A 15,127-nucleotide genomic window follows, 5' to 3' on the forward strand; every position below is an offset into this window, starting at 1 on the left:
GTTGATCCCCAATTTCTCACCTGATGGCCCCCCTGCGACTGTGCCTGTCTTAGGTTGTTCCTCCCTTGAGGAATCTTACCCGTCTCTGGCTAACCAGTCATCTTCCGGGTCCATACAGGGAAATGTAAAGTTGGTAAGTGAGAGAGAAGCCTTACTGTTTGAAAAGGTTAGCTTTTTACTTCTTTGCATATTTATGCCCTGTGGCTTCTATGCCCAGCATTTGTCTTGAGGTATCTTTACCACTTGGAAGAATTATGATACTCGGTAACTTTGATATGAGGCACGAATTCTATTTAAGGGTTGTAATTAGGAAGGAAGAAGAAAAGCTGTAGAAGTAGCAGGCGGAAGAAAACATGGGAAGATTGATTATTTCTTTGACATATCTTCTTGTAGAGTAACTTCAACATGTATAGGTTTTAAACTACTAATTAAATTGCGCACACATATTAACATAATAGGAGTATAGTTACATAACCAAAGCATACCTGTAATTACTAGCCATCTCCAGTGAAACCAAGAAAACCAGTTAGGCACCTTAGGCATTTGTGAAAACTTATCTATGATATGGTGGATATTTTCCAACTGAACTTGAACAGTCTGAGAGAAATCAGACAGATTAAAACAACCCATTCCTGGGGAATGTTCACATCCCTTATGTTCTCTTAACAGTAAATAGTCTGTAGTTGTAAGATTTTGGAGCGCTACAATTTGCACTTCTCTCAATTCTTGGTTGAGTTCCAACAGTATAGATCCAGTCAAATTTGTTGTTTTACTGTATGCACAGGCCAGCTTAGATATCTCCTTCTTCATCCCCATGGCAAGTCCAGGAGCTGGTGGGATGAGTGCATCTACAGCTGTAGCAGTGCGTGGATCGTTTTTGGGGTTTTTTGATGATCATCTTCTGGCATGAGTCTTCCAGAGAGTGCTGATGTTGGAAGTTCTCTTTCATATCGTATCTTAGTTCATTTTCGGGATAGCCAAATTAGGCTTTGATCTTCTGTATAGACGCAAACAGACTCTTTGCCTACACTTTTATATGCCCTTTATACCATTGTGTAGAACTCATTGGAGGTTACCACACAGGAACTGCCCTTTTTTTTTTTTTTTGTATCACTAATCTACACTTACATAACGAATATTATGTTTACTAGGCTCTCCCCTTTACCAGGTCTCCCCTATAAACCCCTTTACAGTCACTGTCCATCAGCATAGCAAAATGTTGTAGAATCACTACTTGCTTTCTCTGTGTTGTACAGCCCTCCCTTTTCTCCTACCCCCCCATGCATGTTAATCTTAATACCCCCCTACTACTTCTACACCTTATCCCTCCCTACCCACCCATCCTCCCCAGTCCCTTTCCCTTGGTACCTGTTAGTCCATTCTTGAGTTCTGTGATTCTGCTGCTGTTTTGTTCCTTCAGTTTTTTATTTGTTCTTATATTCCACGGATAACTGAAATCATTTATTATTTCTCTTTCTCTGCTTGGCTTGTTTCACTGAGCATAATACCCTCCAGCCCATCCATGTTGCTGCAAATGATTGGATTTGCCCTTTTCTTATGGCTGAGTAGTATTCCATTGTGTATATGTACCACATCTTCTTTATCCATTCATCTATCGATGGACATTTAGGTTGCTTCCAATTCTTGGCTATTGAAAATAGTGCTGCGATAAACATAGGGGTGCATCTGTCTTTCTCAAACTTGATTGCTGTGTTCTTAGGGTAAATTCCTAGGAGTGGAATTCCTGGGTCAAATGGTAAGTCTGTTTTGAGCATTTTGATGTACCTCCATACTGCTTTCCACAATGGTTGAACTAACTTACATTCCCACCAGCAGTGTAGGAGGGTTCCCCTTTCTCTACAGCCTCGCCAACATTTGTTGTTGTTTGTCTTTTGGATGGCAGCCATCCTTACTGGTGTGAGGTGATACCTCACTGTAGTTTTAATTTGCATTTCTCTGATAATTAGCGATGTGTAGCATCTTTTCATGTGTCTCTTGGCCTTCTGTATTTATTTTTTGGAGAACTGTCTGTTCAGTTCCTCTACCCATTTTTTAATTGGGTTATTTGTTTTTTGTTTGTTCAGGCGTGAGAGCTCTTTATATATTCTGGATGTCAAGCCTTTATCGGAAGTGTCATTTTCAAATATATTCTCCCATACTGTAGGGATCCTTCTTGTTCTATTAATGGTGTCTTTTGCTGTACAGAAGCTTTTCAGCTTAATACAGTCCCACTTACTCATTTTTGCTGTTGTTTACCTTGCCCGGGGAGATATGTTCAAGAAGAGGTCACTCATGTTTATGTCTAAGAGGCTTTTGCCTATATTTTCTTCCAAGAGTTTAATGGTTTCATGGCTTACATTCAGGTCTTTGATCCATTTTGAGTTTACTTTTGTATATGGGGTTAGACAATGGTCCAGTTTCATTCTCCTACATGTAGCTGTCCAGTTTTGCCAGCAACACCTTTTGAAGAGACTGTCATTTTGCCATTGTATGTCCATGGCTCCTTTATCAAATATTAATTCACCATATATGTCTGGGTTAATGTCTGGATTCTCTAGTCTGTTCCATTGGTCTGTGGCTCTGCTCTTGTGCCAGTACCAAATTGTCTTGATTACTATGGCTTTATAGTAGAGCTTGAAGTTTGGGAGTGAGATCACCCCTACTTTATTCTTCTTTCTCAGGATTGCTTTGGCTATTCGGGGTCTTTGGTGTTTCCATATGAATTTTTGAATTATTTGTTCCAGTTCATTGAAGAATGTTGCTGGTAGTTTCATAGGGATTGCATCAAATTTGTATATTGTTTTGGGCAGGATGGCCATTTTGACGATATTATTTCTTCCTAGCAACGAGCCTGGGATGAGTTTCCATCTGTTAGTGTCCCCTTTAATTTCTCTTAAGAGTGACTTGTAGTTTTCAGAGTATAAGTCTTTCACTTCTTTGGTTAGGTTTATTCCTAGGTATTTTATTTTTTTTGATGCAATTTTGAATGGAGTTGTTTTCCTGATTTCTCTTTCTGTTGGTTCATTGTTAGTATATAGGAAAGCCACAGATTTCTCTGTGTTGATTTTGTATCCTGCAACTTTGCTGTATTCCGATATCAGTTCTAGTAGTTTTGGGGTGGAGTCTTTAGGGTTTTTTATGTACAGTATCAAGTCATCTGCAAATAGTGACAGTTTAACTTCTTCTTTAACAATCTGGATTCCTTGTATTTCTTTATTTTGTCTGATTGCCGTGGCTAGGACCTCCAGTACTATGTTAAATAACAGTGGAGAGAGTGGGCATCCCTGTCTAGTTCCCGATCTCAGAGGAAAGCTTTCAGGTTATCGCTGTTCAATATAATGTTGGCTGTGGGTTTATCATAGATGGCCTTTATTATGTTGAGGTACTTGCCCTCTATTCCCATTTTGCTGAGAGTTTTTAACATGAATGATGTTGAACTTTCTCAATTGCTTTTTCAGCATCTATGGAGATGATCATGTGGTTTTGTCTTTCTTTTTGTTGATGTGGTGGATGATGTTGATGGACTTTCGAATGTTTTACCATCCTTGCATCCCTGGGATGAATCCCACTTGGTCATGATGTATGATCCTTTTGATGTATTTTTGAATTCTGTTTGCTAATATTTTGTTGAGTATTTTTGCATCTACGTTCATCAGGGATATTGGTCTGTAGTTTTCCTTTTTGGTGGGGTCTTTGCCTGGTTTTGGTATTAGGGTGATGTTAGCTTCATAGAATGAGTTTGGGAGTATCCCCTCCTCCTCTATTTTTTGGAAAACTTTAAGGAGAATGGGTATTATGTCTTCCCTGTATGTCTGATAAAATTCCGAGGTAAATCCATCTGGCCCGGGCGTTTTCGTCTTTGGTAGTTTTTTGATTACCGCTTCAATTTCTTTACTGGTAATTGGTCTGTTTAGATTTTCTGTTTCTTCCTGGGTCAATCTTGGAAGGATGTATTTTTCTAGGAAGTTGTCCATTTCTCCTAGGTTTCCCAGCTTGTTAGCATATAGGTTTTCATAGTAGTCTCCAGTAATTCTTTGCATTTCCGGGGGGCCGGCGTGATTTTTCCTTTCTCGTTTCTGATACTGTTGATTTGTGTTGACTCTCTTTTCTTCTTAATAAGTCTGGCTAGAGGCTTATCTATTTTCTTTATTTTCTCGAAGAACCAGCTCTTGGTTTCATTGATTTTTGCTATTGTTTTATTCTTCTCAATTTTATTTATTTCTTCTCTGATCTTTATTATGTCCCTCCTTCTGCTGACCTTAGGCCTCATCTGTTCTTCTTTTTCCAAGTTCTATAATTGTGACATTAGACCATTCATTTGGGTTTGCTCTTCCTTTTTTAAATGTGCCTGGATTGCTATATACTTTCCTCTTAAGACTGCTTTTGCTGTGTCCCACAGAAGTTGGGGCTTAGTGTTGTTGTTGTCACTTGTTTCCATATATTGCTTTATCTCCATTTTGATTTGGTCATTGATCCATTGATTATTTAGGAGCGTGTTGTTAAGCCTCCATGTGTTTGTGAGCCTCTTTGCTTTCTTTGTACAGTTTATTTCTAGTTTTATGCCTTTGTGGTCTGAAAAGTTGGTTGGTAGGATTTCAATCTTTTGGAATTTTCTGAGGCTCTTTTTGTGGCCTAGTATGTGGTCTATTCTGGAGAATGTTCCATGTGCACTTGAGAAGAATGTATATCCCGCTGCTTTTGGATGTAGAGTTCTATAGATGTCTATTAGGTCCATCTGCTCTACTGTGTTGTTCAGTGCTTCCGTGTCCTTACTTATTTTCTGCCCAGTGGATCTATCCTTTGGGGTGAGTGGTGTGTTGAAGTCTCCTAGAATGAATGCATTGCAGTCTATATCCCCCTTTAGTTCTGTTAGTATTTGTTTCACATATGCTGGTGCTCCTGTGTTGGGTGCATATATATTTAGAATGGTTATATCCTCTTGTTTGACTGAGCCCTTTATCATTAAGTAGTGTCCTTCTTTATCTCTTGTTACTTTCTTTGTTTTGAAGTCTATTTTGTCTGATATTAGTACTGCAACCCCTGCTTTCTTCTCACTGTTGTTTGCTTGAAATATGTTTTTCCATCCCTTGACTTTTAGTCTGTACATGTCTTTGGGTTTGAGGTGAGTTTCTTGTAAGCAGCATATAGATGGGTCTTGATTTTTTATTCATTCTGTTACTCTGTGTCTTTTGATTGGTGCATTCAAACCCATTAACATTTAGGTTGACTATTGAAAGATATGTACTTATTGCCATTGCAGGCTTTAAATTCGTGGTTACCAAAGGTTCAAGGTTAGCCTCTTTAGTATCTTACTGCCTAACTTAGCTCTCTTATTGAGCTGTTATATACACTGTCTGGAGATTCTTTTCTTCTCTCCCTTCTTGTTCATCCTCCTCGGTTCTTCATATGTTTGCTGTTTTGTGCTGTGCTCTTTCTAGGAGTGCTCCAATCTAGAGCAGTCCCTGTAAGATATTCTGTAGAGGTGCTTTGTGGAAAGCAAATTCCCTCAGCTTTTGTTTGTCTGGGAATTGTTTAATCCCACCATCATATTTGAATGATAGTCGTGCTGGATACAGTATCCTTGGTTCAAGGCCCTTCTGTTTCATTGTATTAAATACATCATGCCATTCTCTTCTGGCCTGTAGGGTTTCTGTTGAGAAATCTGACGTTAGCCTGATGGGTTTCCCTTTATAGGTGAACTTTTTCTCTCTAGCTGCCTTTTCTTGTCCTTGATCTTTGCCATTTTAATTATTATGTGTCTTGGTGTTGTCCTTCTTGGATCCTTTCTGTTGGGGATTCTGTGTATTTCCGTGGTCTGTTTGATTACTTCCTCCCCCAGTGTGGGGAAGTTTTCAGCAATTATTTCTTCTAAGATACTTTCCATCTCTTTTCCTCTCTCTTCTTCTTCTGGGACCCCTATAATATGGATATTGTTCCTTTTGGATTGGTCACACAGTTCTCTTAATATTGTTTCATTCCTGGAGATCCTTTTGTCTCTCTCTATGTCAGCTTCTATGCGTTCCTGTTCTCTGATTTCAATTCCATCAATGGCCTCTTGCATTCTATCCATTCTGCTTATAAACCCTTCCAGAGTTTGTTTCATTTCTGCGTTCTCCTTTCTGGCATCTGTGATCTCCTTCCGGACTTCATCCCATTTCTCTTGCGTATTTCTCTGCATCTCTGTCAGCATGTTTATGATTCTTATTTTGAATTCTTTTTCAGGAAGACTGGTTAGGTCTGTCTCCTTCTCTGGTGTTGTCTCTGTGATCTTTGTCTGCCTGTAGCTTTGCCTTTTCATGGTGATAGGAATAGTCTGCAGAACTGGGACGAGTGACGGCTGGAAGGACTTCCTTTCTTGTTGGTTTGTGGCCCTCCTCTCCTAGGAGAACAGCGACCTCTAGTGGCTTGTGCTGCGCAGCTGCGCGCAGACAGGGTTTCTGCTTCCTGCCCGGTTGCTATGGAGTTAATCTCCGCTGTTGCTGTGGGCGTGGCCTGGCTCAGGCAGCTACTCCAAAATGGTGGAGTCGCGTTGGAGCAGGAGCTGCTGGGAGGCTATTTATCTCCATAAGGGGCCTCCCTGCTCCCTGCAGCCCAGGGGTTAGGGTTCCCAGAGATCCCAGGTTTCCCTACCTCTGCATTAAGTGACCCGCCCTGCCCCTTTAAGACTTCCAAAAAGCACCCGCCAAAACAAAACAAAACAACGACCACCAAAAAATAAAAAAAGAAAAAAAGAAAAAAATTTTTATATTAAAAAAAAAAAAAGTGGTCGTTCGTTTTTCTTTGTTCTCCTGTGCCAGCCTCAGGCCTCTGCTCATCGGTCTTTCTGCCCTGTTTCCCTAGTATTGGGGTCCCTATCCCTTTAAGACTTCCACAAAGCGCTCGCCAAAACTAAACAGTAAAAAAGCAAAAAAAAAATGGTCGCGCACTTTTCTTATGTCCTCCGACACCCGGCCTCCAGTGCCCACTCACTGTTCTTGTTGCCCTGTTTTCCCAGTAATGAGGGCCCTGCACTCTGGCCCGGATGGCTGGGACTGGGTGTTCGGCAGTCCTGGGCTCCGTCTCCCTCCCGCTCTGCCTATTCTTCTCCCGCCAGGAGCTGGGGGCAGGGGCGCTCGTCTCCCGCCCGGCCGGGGCTTGTATCTTACCCCCTTCGCGATGCGCTGGGTTCTCTCAGGTGCGGATGTTGTCTGGATATTGTCCTGTGTCCTCTGGTCTTTATTCTAGGAAGGGTTGTCTTTGTTATATTTTCATAGATATATGTTGTTTTGGGAGGAGATTTCCGCTGCTCTACTCACGCCGCCATCTTCTGCCCCTCCTCCACATTGTAGTTTTAATTTGCATTTCTCTAATAGCTAGTAATGTGGAGCATCTTTTCATGTGTCTGTTTGCCATCTGTATTTCTTTTTTGGAGAACTTTCTGTTCAGTTCCTCTGCCCATTTTTTAATTGGATTTTATGTTTTTTGTTTGTTGAAGCGTGTGAGCTCTTTATATATTTTGGACATCAAGCCTTTATCGGATCCGTCATTTACAAATATATTCTCCCATACTGTAGGTTTCTTTTTGTTCTATTTATGGTGTCTTCTGCTGTACAGAAGCTTTTCCGCTTAATATAGTTCCTCTTGTTCATTTTTGCTGTTGTTCTCCTTGCCCGGGGAGATATGTTCAAGAAGAGGTCACTCATGTTTATGTCTAATAGGTTTTTGCCTATGTTTTTTTCCAAGAGTTTAATGGTTTCATGACTTACATTCAGGTCTTTGATCCATTTTGAATTTACTTTTGTATATGGGGTTAGACAATGGTCCAGTTTGATTCTTCTCCATGTAGCTGTCCAGTTTTGCCTGCACCATCTGTTGAAGAGACTGTCATTTCACCATTGTATGTCCATGGCTCCTTTATCAAATATTAATTGACCGTATATGTTTGGGTTAATGTCTGGAGTCTCTAATCTGTTCCACTGGTCTGTGGCTCTGTTCTTGTGCCAGTACCAAATTGTCTTGATTACTATGGCTTTATAGTAGAGCTTGAAGTTGGAGAGTGAGATTCCCCCTAATTTATTCTTCTTTCTCAGGATTGCTTTGGCTATTCGGGGTCTTTGGTGTTTCCATATGAATTTTAAAATTATTTGTTCCAGTTCGTTGTAGAATGTTGCTGGAAATTTGATAGGGATTGCATGAAATCCGTATATTGCTTTGGGCAGGATGGCCATTTTGATGATATTAATTCTTCCTATCCACGAGCATGGGATGAGTTTCCATTTGTTAGTGTACCCTTTACTTTCTCTTAAGAGTGACTTGTAGTTTTCAGAGTATAGGTCTTTCACTTCGTTTGTTTGTTTTATTCCTAGGTATTTTATTCTTTTTGATACAATTGTGAATGGAATTGTTTTCCTGATTTCTCTTTCTGTAGGTTCATTGTTAGTGTGTAGGAAAGCTATAGATTTCTGTGTGTTAATTTTGTATCCTGCAACTTTGCTGTATTCCGATATCAGTTCTAGTAGTTTTGCAGTGGAGTCTTTAGTTTTTTTATGTACAATATCATGTCATCTGCACATAGTGACAGTTTAACTTCTTCTTTACCAATCTGGATTCCTTGTATTTCTGTTTTGTCTGATTGCTTTGGCTAGGACCTCCAGTACTATGTAAAATAACAGTGGGGAGAGTGAGCATCCCTGTCTAGTTTCCAATCTCAGAGGAAAAGCTTTCAGCTTCTCGCTGTTCAGTATAATGTTGGCTGAGGGTTTATGATATATGGTCTTTATTATGTTGAGGTACTTGCCCTCTATTGCCATTTTGCTGAGAGTTTTTATCATGAATGGATGTTGAATTTTGTCAAATGCTTTTTCAGCATCTATGGCGATGATCATGTTGTTTACGTCTTTCTTTTGGTTGATGTAGTGGATGATATTGATGGATTTTCGAATGTTGTACCATCCTTGCATCCCTGGTATGAATCCCACTTGGTCATGTTGTATGATCCTTTTGATGTATTTTTGAATTCGGTTTGCTAATATTTTGTTGAGTATTTTTGCATCTATGTTCATCAGAGATATTGGTCTGTAGTTTTCTTTTTTGGTTTGGTCTTTGCCTGGTTTTGGCATTAGGGTGATATTGGCTTCATAGAATGAGTTTGGGAGTATTCCCTTCTCTTCTGTTTATTGGAAATAATATAGAATATTATTTATTCTATTTATTAAGGAGAAAGGGTATTATGTCTTCCCTGTATGTCTGATAAAATTCCGAGGTAAATTCATCTGGCCTGGGGGTTTTGTTCTTTGGTAGTTTTTTGATTACTGCTTCAATTTCATTGCTGGTAATTGGTCTGTTTAGATTTCCTGTTTCTTTCTGTGTCAGTCTTGGAAGGTTGTATTTTTCTAGGAAATTGTGCATTTCTCCTAGGTTTCCCAGCTTGTTAGCATATAGGTTTTCATAGTACTCTCTAATAATTTTTGTAATTCTGTGGGATCCATGGTGATTTTTCCTTTCTCGTTTCTGATACTGTTGATTTGTGTTGACTCTCTTTTCCTCTTAATAAGTGTGGCTAGAGGCTTATCTATTTTGTTTGTTTTCTCAAAGAACCAGCTCTTGGTTTCATTGATTTTGCTATTGTTTCATTCTTCTCAATTTTATTTATTTCTTCTCTTAACTTTATTATGTCCCTCCTTCTGCCCTACTTAGGACTCATTTGTTCTTCTTTTTCCAATTTCGATAATTGTTTTATTAGACCATTAATTTGGGTTTGTTCTGCCTTCTTTAATATAGTTTCCTCTTAAGACTGCTTTTGCTGTATCCCACTTTTTTTTTTCTTAATAGGTTGAAACTAGAAACAATACAAATGTCCACCAACAGGGAATGGATAAATGAAGTGTGGTGTGTCCTACATTCAAAAACTAATTTGCAATGAATGAATAAACTATTGATGCACACAAACTAATTGATGAAATTTTATGAACTCAAAAATTATTATGCTGTGTGAGGAAGCCAAACAAAACAAAACAATTAACCTGCCTCCTTTATGTATAATTAGAGAATTTGAAAACGTATATAGTCAGAGAAAGCAGATATCATATCAGAGTTTGGGGATTTGGGAGACCTGGAAGCCAAATGGAGGGATGTCCACATGGCCCAAGGAAACTATAAGGGGTAATGTTTGTGTTTATTTTGACTTGAAGTAAAGGTTTCAAAGGTATGTACACTTACCTATGTAGATTATCAATTTGTGCACTGAAAATATATGCAGCTTATTGTATGTCTGTCACACTTTTATTAACCTGTTAAAATAACACAGCAAAAAAGCTAGTGGAATAGGTATTTTTTCCTTTGTTTTAGTGTCATGTACAAAAAATCATCTTCCAGACCTATATCAAGGAGCTCACTGCATAAGTGTTTTTACTAGGAGTTTAATGACTTCAGGACTTACACAGAAGTGCTGACACAATTTTGAGGTAATTTTGCACACCGTGTAAGATAGCAATGCAGTTTCATAATTTTGCTTGAGGCTGTTCTGTATTCCCAACCTCATTTATTCAGAATCCCATGTGTACATCCCAGGTATATATTCTTGGCTCTTTTATTACATATTAATCAACTATACATGTGGTTTTATATCCAGGCTTTCTATTCCCTTCATTGATGGATGTGTTTCCTTTTAGGAAAATTCCACACTGTTTTGATTACTATAGGTTTATAATATAGTTTGAATCTAGGGACCATGCTATATCCAGATTTGTTTTTTCTCAAGATTTCTATAACTATTTCAGTTCATTTGTTCCATAAAAATGTAAAGTTTTTTTGTTTATCCTATTTCTGCAAAATATGCCATTGGAATTTTGATAGGGATTTCATTCCATTTGCAGATACTTTGTATAGCATGGATATTTTAACAATATTAATTTTCCAATCTCTGAACATTGAATATCTTGAAAATTATTTGTGTCTTTTCAATTTGTTACCTCAGTGTCTTTTAGTTTTTAATACACAGGTCATTCTTCTTATGCTTACAATTTTTCAAAAATTGTATCATTTTTCTTTAGTTGTAAATGATTTTGTTTTTTGATTATTCTTTCTGATAATTATGATTGTATAGTAAGACAACTGATATCTGTATCTCAATTCTGTATCCGGTGATTTAATTCATATTAACTCTAATAGAATTTTGGTGGATTCTTTAAGGTTTCCCATATAAAGTAAAATGTCATCTACAAACAGTAACAGTATTATTTCTTCCTTTCCACTTTGGATGTACTTTATTTGCTTTTCTTGTCTGATTGCTGTGGAGAGGACTTTCAATGTTATATGGAATGAAAGTAGCCAGTTTGGATATCCTTGTCTTATGCCTGATCTTAGAGGAAAACCAGCTTTTCTTTGCCATTGACAAAGAAGTTAGCAGTAGGTTTTTCATATATGACTGTAAGTGTTGAGAATGTTTCTTCAATATCCACTTTGTTGAGAGTTATTTATCATAAACTGATATGTTGAATTTGTCAAAAGATGCTTTTTCTGCATCTACTGAGATGATCTTATGATTTTTATCCTTCATTTTGTTCATGTGTGTACCTCACTGGCTGATCTACAGATTTGAAACATCCATGCATCCTTGGATTACCTATTTGATAGTGGTGTCTGATCTTTTTAATGTATTTCTGATTTCAGTTTGCTTATTTGTTGAGGGTTGTCACATCTATGTGCATCAGTATATTGGTTTAGAATTTTTTTTGTGTATCATTCATTTTTTAATCAGTGTTATGCTAGCCATATAAAATTATTTTGGATGTGTTCCTTATTTTTAAATATTTTAGGAGTAATTTGTGAAGTATACAATTTTGTCCTTTACATGTTTGGTGGAATTTAGGAGTTTTTAAATTAGTGATTCAATTTCATTATTTTAGTTAGCCTATTCAGACTCTTTATTTCTTTATAATTCATTCTTGGATGATTTTATGTCTCTAACATTTTACCTACTTCTAGGTTTTCTAATTTGTCGGCATATAACTGTTCATAGTGATCTCCTATGAGCATTTGCCTTTCTGTAGCATCAGTTGTAACTTCTACACTTTCATATTTCTGTTTTTATTTATTTGGCCCCTTTCTGTTTTTCATTGCTCATGACACAAATTTACAGAATTTATTTAACTATTCAAGGAACTAGTTATCAGTTTCTCTGATCCTTTTCTACTGCCTTTCTTACTCTGTATTTCATTTCTTTCCACTCTGATCTTTATTATAACCTTTCTTTGACTAACTTTGGGCTTTGGTGGCTTTCAGCTCCATCCATGGAATGGTAGGATGAGCGTGAGAATATATTGTTTATCAGATATTCCATCCCTGGTTGAAGACCCTGCATTTTCCTGCCTCTCTGGAAGTGCCTTTGAAATGAGAAAGTGCATCTCCCTTGCATTTTTTCTTGACAACTTTCACTCTGTTGGTTTGGCACTGGACCTCAGGGTAACAGAATCTGCTCATCAGTCCTTCAGGAGTAGAATTTTTGTTCCCAGTTCTATGATTTTCCTGGACTCAATTCCTGTTGATTTTCAAAACAGACAGATGGATGAGGGGCTTGTCTTCCTGATGCCAGCCCAGGGGTCAGGGTGTCTGATGTGGAACACAATCCCTTCAAGTGAAAGTTCCATATTTTGGGATCCCTCTGTTGTGCAGGGTCAATGCATTTGGTTGAGGTTCCACGAAAGACTTTCTTTGTGCCTCTCCTCACTTTGATATCTCTCTTTGGTCTTTTGCTGTGAAGGTGCTGTTCATATCTCAGGTCTTTATCAGTGGATAATTATTCGATGTGAAGCTGTGAATTTTCTAAGTACATGGGAGGTGGTGACTTTAGGGTCTTCCTACTATGTCAGTGAAATACACACTGCAGGAGAATTATAGTTTATGTTTTACATTTTTGTATATGACCCATTTTGTATTAACCTTTACTGTTGTGCATTAGAAGTTTATCACTTGATGGGTTTTCAAAAATACATACACATGTTCAGTGCAAATCCATATCAGGAAATTGTTTCACAAAGCATTCCTGATGCCCTAACTCAGCCACCCTCTCTATCTTCCCCTCATAAGCAGCAACTATTAGGGATTCTTTTCTAGAATAGTTTGGCCTGATCTTCATATATGAGGACTTTACCATATTATTTTTTGTCCAAATAACATTTTGACGCTTACCTCCTCATTGCCTATGTCATTAGAGGTTTCTTTTTGTTTCCATTTTTAATGTGGCTGGTAGTAAAACACTGAGGGGATGACCAGAATTTGTTAATTTTTTTGATTGACAGACACATGGGATGCTTACATATTGAGGTTAATACAAAGAGTATTTAATGAACATTGTTTTAGAAGATGTTTATTCAAATATGCTCATTTTCATTGGTCAAAAGCTGTGAATAGAATTTTTCTGCATCTGTTCATTTGATAAGTAAGTGCCTTTAATTTAAAGAGACATTGTTGCATTTTTCATAATGCCACCAAAGTGAAATGAGCCTACTTGCAGCAGCATATCCTTGCTAAATTGAGCATTTTTAATCTTATATTTAATTATTTAATTATAGTTTTAGAAGGATTATTGTCATTTGTTATTGGGCTTTGCTCATCTTATATAGTGAGATGAGTTTTCCAATCCTTTCCTACCTTTATTTGGTCATTTGTCTATTCTTGAATTGCAAGCATTTAAAGGCAGGTGCTTTGAAGGTTTCAAGGTCTGACAAATCAGGAATGTTTGTTGTTCTGGGAGACAATTTCAGAAGATATGTCAATGTGATAGGAGTAACTGGCATGCTGATATTCTTATGGTGATTGACCAGGTAAGATGTGGACTGAAAATCAACTACTAGAATTAAGAATTTGAAGGTCATTAACAGCCTTGATGAGAGACATATGGTGCAGTACTGGGGACATTGTCTCTTCAGAATGGGTTTAAGAGAAAATGCCAGGGGAGAGTAAGAGACACAACCAATAATGTGTGTGGGGTGATGTAAACTTTAGTACTCACCAGAGCCTCTGGTCTGGAAGAGAGTTCTAGGGATTCCCCCACCATTTGGGCAGTGCTACAAGTGAAAAACCTATTACCTTCACCAATAGTGTGTTAGCCTCTTAAACTCTCTAAACTGTGAGATTTTTCTGGCCTAGGGCAGGCCGATCTGTGCTCTAGTCCCTCAGTGATATGCCTGCTTACTGAAGGCCTGACTTGGAGATGGAGATGGGTCTGCTCTAGTAATGTCTCCATCTCTTCTGCCATTTTTTTTGGTCATTTATCCCACACTTTCTGCTCAAGCCTCATTTATTCCTTAGGATGATTTTCTCTGTGTGTGGGATAAGATTTGGTGTATGTATGTGTAGCAGGAGGATGTTTTCTGACTTTATATCCTGCATCTTGGAATGCCTCCAGGAATGAATATTCTAAACAGTAGTATTTCCATGGTTGAAGCACATTTCCTAAAATGAGTGATCAATGCAACTGTAGATGTATTAAATTTCAAATGAAGACATATCCTGGATTTCTTGGGTGTTTTGCATATTAGAGTCTTAATGACACTTGGTAAATCCTTAGTTTAGAGCATCAGGGTCCTGTTGCCAATTCCTGGAATGGCTCTGCCACTGGTTAAGTGAGGTTGTGGGAACAGATGGACATGCTTCATTGACCATGAAATGGTACAGCAGTAAGGTCACACCAAATCTAGGAAATATATAGCTCAATATTATTTTCAAAACTGTAGAATATTTGCAGCTTGTGGGGGACCAATTATAGTGTTTTGTTTATTAAAAAACACTGCTAATGTAATACTTTTTCAGAACTATTTCACTAAATAAAAGTAATATTATTAATTTCTTCTTATGTTGGCTTTTCAAGTAGGAATTCTAGATTACTTTGAAAAGCCTTTATTAATATTGCTAAATGAATTTCGCTGTCACTACTTAAAACATACCACAATAGTTGCATTCCACTGATATTTCCATGTGTTATTTCCATGTGACTGAAGGACATTCCCAAGTGGTAAAATGCTACATTAACTTTAAGATACTTCCCCATTATTTAAATTGTAACATCTTAAAATGATATATATTGTAATTAAGGAGGGACCTCTCGGTAAAATAAGCAAATACATTAATCTGACTTAAATTGTAAAAT

The sequence above is a fragment of the Manis pentadactyla genome, chromosome 13 (genome assembly GCF_030020395.1).
Source record: "Manis pentadactyla isolate mManPen7 chromosome 13, mManPen7.hap1, whole genome shotgun sequence".
Lineage (NCBI taxonomy): Eukaryota > Metazoa > Chordata > Mammalia > Pholidota > Manidae > Manis > Manis pentadactyla.